Source organism: Ictidomys tridecemlineatus, chromosome 1, assembly GCF_052094955.1.
Source record: "Ictidomys tridecemlineatus isolate mIctTri1 chromosome 1, mIctTri1.hap1, whole genome shotgun sequence".
NCBI lineage: Eukaryota > Metazoa > Chordata > Mammalia > Rodentia > Sciuridae > Ictidomys > Ictidomys tridecemlineatus.
Window position 1 is genome coordinate 73,401,002 of NC_135477.1, and position 6,000 is coordinate 73,407,001.

Consider the following 6,000-nt stretch of genomic DNA (forward strand, 5'->3'; position numbering starts at 1 on the left):
CAGGGACAGAAAAAAAGGTTAATTGTTACTTAGAAAGGAGTGGTGAGTGAGATGGGGAGGGTAGAAGGACTAGGTAGAAGATTGAGGGGTTTTTATTTTGTTTTTAGGGGATGAAAATATGTCAAATTGACGTGGGGATGATTGCATATATCTTTGAATACACTAATAACTATTGAATTGTATTTTTAAAATAGTTGAATTAGATGGTATGTGAATTATATCTCAATATGGTTGTTAATATATAATTAACATTGGGTGCAAGAGAAATTGGGAGCTCAACAGCAAAAGATAAACAATCAAATATAAAATAATGGGTAAAGAATCTGGGTGAGCCAGGTGACTCATGCCTATAATCCCAGTGGTTGGAGAGGCTGAGATGGGAGAATTTTAAGTTTAAGGCCAGCCTTAGCAATTTAGCAGACCCTAAGCAACTCAATGAGACCCTGTCTAAAAATAAAAAGGGCTAAGGATGTAGCTTAGAAGTAAATTGCCCCTGACAAAAAGGAATCTGATTAATTTCATTCATATATATATATATATATATATATATATATATATATATATATATATATATATATATATATATAATGGCCACCAAGCACATGAAATCAAAAGCACAGTGAGATACCATTTGATACTCCTTAGGATGGTTGTAATAAAATTTTGAAAAAATCAAAACATAATGATTGTGGGTGAGGATATGGAAAAAATCAGTTTGATGATTCTTAAAAAAATTAAACAGAATTACCAAATGACCTAACAGTTTCACTCAGTGAAATGTTCCCAAAACAACTGAAAATTGGTATTCAGAAATAGTTTTATATAATACTCACAGAAACACTATTCATAATAGCCCAAATGTGGAAAAAACTTAAGAGTTCATAAATAAAGGAATGGATTAAAAAATTAATGTATCTATACAGTAGAGGCTTTACTAAGCCATCAAAAGGAATGAAGTGTTGATGAAGTGTTGACACATTCTACAACATGGATGAAGGTTGAAAACACGCTAGGTGGCAGAAGCCAGACGAAAGATGACATACTGTATGATTCCATTTACATGAAATGTCCAGTACAGGAATTCTGTAAACAGAAAACAGATTGGTGCTTGCCAAGGGATTAGGTGGGCAATCCTTCCTGCATTTGGAGTTCTTTTTTGTTGTGATGAAAACGTTTGGGATAAATATTTAGATAGACATGGTGATTGTACAACATTTTTAATTGGACTAAAGGGCACCTGATTGTACACTTCAAAAATATTTTCAGTCATTCAATATTGCTTTCAGTAAGTTTTTGTAAGTTGTATTTTTCCAGAAACTTATCTATTTTGTCTAAGACTTCAAAGTTGTGTTGTTGTGGATAACATCTCTTTGTCTTTGGTGTTCTGCATTTTCATTCTGCTTTGTGCAGATTTATTTTTATCCTGTATGAAATTCATGCTTCCTGAATTTAAGGGTTCATATCTTTCAACGCTTCTAGAAAAGTACAGGCATTATCTTTTTTTAAATATTGTCTCTCTCCATTTTCTCTCATCCTTCTGGAACTACTTCTTTCTAACCCAAGTTACTTATTGAATCTTCAATTTTCTAACTATAATTCATTTCTAAAGCTTCTTTTCTCTCCCTGTGAGGCTTCCCGATTTTATCTCAATGCTTTTTCTGTTTTTTTAATTGAATTTTTATTTTATGTGAATTTTTATTTAATCTTAAACAACATTGTTTTATAATCTGAATCAGATTATTGTACTGGCTGAAGTTCTGGGCCAGCAATCTGCTTCTGTCGTGTCTCTTGCCCTCACTCATGGTGACTGCTGTCTTGTGTGTTTGCAGTGTTGGGTGTGAGTCATCTCCAGGGGGACTTATCTGGAGCTATAAGCCTTGTCTAACCAGTGTTTTATTTATTTATTTACTGTGTCCCATGAGTATTATCAGCCTGGGATCAATTTTTCTGTTCATGTCTGTCTTATTCACAGTCCAGCTGTGCCAGGAAAGTAGGGCAGGTTGCAGACAGGTCAGAGAAATTGTCCAGAGACAGCACAGGAGATCTTTGGTTTTATTGGGGAAACTTATAAGAGATCAGGGACTGCTTCAAGAAGAGTTCAGTGGTGACAGGCTGATAGTGCACCTCAGTCTCTCAGTGTTTGGCCAGCAGTGCCTCTTCTCCATCATGGTATTTTGTCTAGTGGCGGCCAACTGAATGAGAGACAAGTATCCTTTCCACAGTGCCCTTGGTTCTGCACCTGTGCCCATTCGGTCCTGGCATTCATGCAAGAAAGTAGCTTTTTATGGACAATACTAACTTGCCCTAGTTCCCAGTGTGCATAAAAGAAAGGCATTGTCCTTCAAGATAATATGTATCTGGACTTTTTGGCCCAAGCCTGCTCTCATTGTTCCCTTAACTTGGCTAGGTTTTTGGGAACAGAAAGGGACATTCAGGGAAATGGTGTTTTACTGTCCTTTTGCTTTAGGGATGACACAGTGTCTCAAACTTGCAGCTTTCTGGACCATGTGGTGATGTAAATTCAAACCCCTAAACTATATAATCTTCTCAGTATGAATTCTCAGCGGGTGAGTGTGGGATGAGGGATGGGTGCTATAAAGTCCTTCACTAAGAATTCAGATCAGAGAAAGTTCTTTGTACCAGGAAGAAGATTCTATTCCAGCCCACCATTTTCCTGAGGACTGTGGCTGTGAACAAACCCTCCCCCCACCACCACCAGTTCTGACTCTTTTCTGAAGTAGGTCCCTATCCTTATCTCCTTATCCATACCTTGGAGTAGAATTCAGACTTCTGGATTTCAGGAACAGCACTTTACAGTGAGCATGTACAGCTCCATTTTTTAAAAATTATTTTTCACTTGGAACTTTACTAAGGTCTCAGCTTTGTTAAAAGGATTTTTGTTATATAACATTTTTGTTGTTTACAAGTTCTTTGGGGCAATCTTATTTGTAACATTTCTGAAACCATTACATTCTCTGTTTGGTCTTACTGAATTAAAGAGCTTAAAATAGTACCTGGCATAAAAGTTAGCACTGGTGGGTTGGCTGCTACCATTTTTGTTGTGAGGTATTCTTATGACTATTTTTAAAAAATATTTTTTAATTGTAGATGGACATAATACCTTTATTTTATTTATTTATTTTTATTGGTGCTGAGGATCAAACCAGGGCCTCATACTTTCGAGGCAAGTGCTCTGCCACTGAGCCATAATGCCAGCCCCTATGATGACTATTTTATTATGGAGTTATCTATAGTACTAATACTTTAGCAGCAGATTCTCGTGCCTACCAGGTATTGCTAAAAGACATCATCCACAAATAACGAAAGGATTGTCTCTTTCTTTTCAACATTTGGAAGTCTTGTTCTTTTCTTACCATGCCACCTCCCTCTGCCAGCCCATCATTAGCCAGGCACGGTGATGGGTACGCCATTTGTGCCATGCTCCTTATTTGAATCAGAAAATCTTTGATGCACATTTGCTGTAAGTTTCTGGTTGATACTTTTGAATGAGTTAAGAAACTTTTTTTCCTATAGACAATTTTTATTAAGAATGAATGTTGAAAGCGGGGCGTGGTAGCACACTCCCGTAATCCCACTGGCTCGGGAAGCTGAGGCAGGAGGATCACAAATTCAAAGCCAGCCTCAGCAAAAGTGAGGTGCTAAGCAACTCAGTGAGACCCTTTCTCTAAATAAATATAAATAGGACAGGGGATATGTCTCAGTGGTTGTGTGCCCTGTGTTCAATCCCTGGTACCCCTGCCAAAAAAAAAAAAAAAAGAATTTGAGCCAGGTGCAGTGGTGCACACCTGTAATCCCAACCAGTCAGGAGGCAGAAGCAGGAGGATCATGAGTTCAAAGCCAGCCTGAGCAAAAAGTGAGGCACTAAGCAACTCAGTGAGACCCTGTCTCTAAATAAAATACAAAATAGAGCTGGGGATGTGACTTAGTGGTGGAGTGCCCCTGAGTTCAATCCCTAGTACTCCTCAAAAAAATGAAGGTTGAATTTTTCAATTGCATTTTCTGCATTTACTAACATAATACTTACCTCCTTTGCTGAATTTCTGAATTGGATTAGCACAAATTTTGTTTTTTTGTTGTATCAACTATTCAATCATTCCTAGGATGTTCCCAATTCTGGGATGGGATGGAGGAATTCCTGTTTGGTTATGATGTATTTTGCTTTTATGTAACATTGGATAATATTTTCTTAGATTTTCAACCTCTTGGTCATAGGGAATTTTGCTCTATAGTGTCTTTCTTTCTTTCTCTCTTTCTTTTTCTTTTCTTTTTTTTTTTTGTACCAAGGATTGAGCTTAACCACTGAGCTACAGACATCCCCATCCCTTTTTCCTATTTATTTATTTATTTATTTGGGTACCAGGGATTGAACTCAAGGGCACTCAACCACTGAGCCACATTCCCAGCCCTATTTTGTATTCTATTTAGAGACATGGTCTACTGAGTTGCTTACTTAGTGACAGGGTCTCACTGAGTTGTTTAGTGCCTTGCTGTTGCTGAGGCTGGCTTCCTATTATTTAGAGACAGGATCTAGTTGAATTACTTAGGGCCTCACTAAATTGCTGAGGCTGACTTTGAACTTGTGATCCTCCTGCTTCAGGATCCCGAGCTGCTGGGATTACAGGTGTGTGCCACTACACCTAGTTCTTTTTCCTATTTTTTAATAGTCTGTGAGTCAGTGTGTGATGGTTATTTTAGTCTTTGGAAATGAATTGGAAAACTTTCCACTTTTTTAATGTTTTGAAAAGAGTTCATATAACAGGGATTTTATGAACACTTCATAGAACTGGTGTAAAACTGCACTTTGTACCTTTGGGGAGATTGTTTCAGCTTTATCACCATATCAATAAGTTGTTTCTTGAGAGTCAATTATGTTATTCTGTTCATGCCTTACTGTTTCTCTTTTAATTTTACAAAATATTGTTCTTTTCTAAGATTTGTTCTTGGGCATTCTCAGTCTTCTGTTCTGTCATGGATATACTGGGGTCTCTCTGAGAGCATTCATTCTATTTAAGATCCTTTTGCTTCCTCCAGCCACTCATGGTGGGTGACCTCTAGTACTGGCCCCTGGTCGAATGGTAATTCCTTTTGTGGTGTTGGTTTCCTTATATCTTGGATAATTCTTGGCTGTGTTTGTGAGACAGAACAGGGAGGGCCCTGATTCCCCCCTCCAGGTTTCCCGGAAATGTCAGCTGCTTTCAAAGAATTGTTTTCACCAATGACAGGGTTCTGGAGCTGCAGACTCCTCCCCCAAGCTTCCTTCAACCCTCACAGGCACTAGAAGTCTGATCTTGACCAATATTTGACCTTCTTGGCACAGGTAGTGAGCATTTTTGTCATTCTGTGCATAGGAAAGATTGCAGTAAGATAAGAACTCTAAAGAATTCAATGAGGAGAGGCGAAGCTGGTCACTTCCTTTATCTCCAGTCTTTAGGTGAGAATTTTAACAGACCTTGGTTGTAAAGTAAAGGAATCTACTCATAGGACATCTGAAAAAAATCCACCTGCTGCACTCAACACACAAGTGCAGATCATGGATCGCGGTGTGGGGTGCAAACCCTGGTATGGAAAGCAAAGAACTGACAAAGCTGACATCTCATCTTGTGCAGTGACTGACTCTGAGCCTGAGCAAGCCTTTTTTTTTCCCCCTGTAGATTTTGCTCCTCAGATCTTCAGAGAATAGTTCAGGCACCCTAACCTATGCATTGTTTTCCTTGTGTGCAATAAAACATCCTCTAGATGATATTGCTTTCCACTTCATAATTTTTATCTCAAATTGAGTGAAAGAACCCTCTGATGAGCTGATAGAACAGGTAACATCCAAAAGAGCTGTACTTTTGCCTTTTCATGATTTCTACCCCCAATCGAGCAAGAGAACCCCACTGTGACTGATAAACATTTGCATTGATGTATTTGAGGTCCCCTGTTTGCCTGTCCATAATGCTCTTGTTGATCCTAATCTGGGGAGGGTGTCCAGAGCCT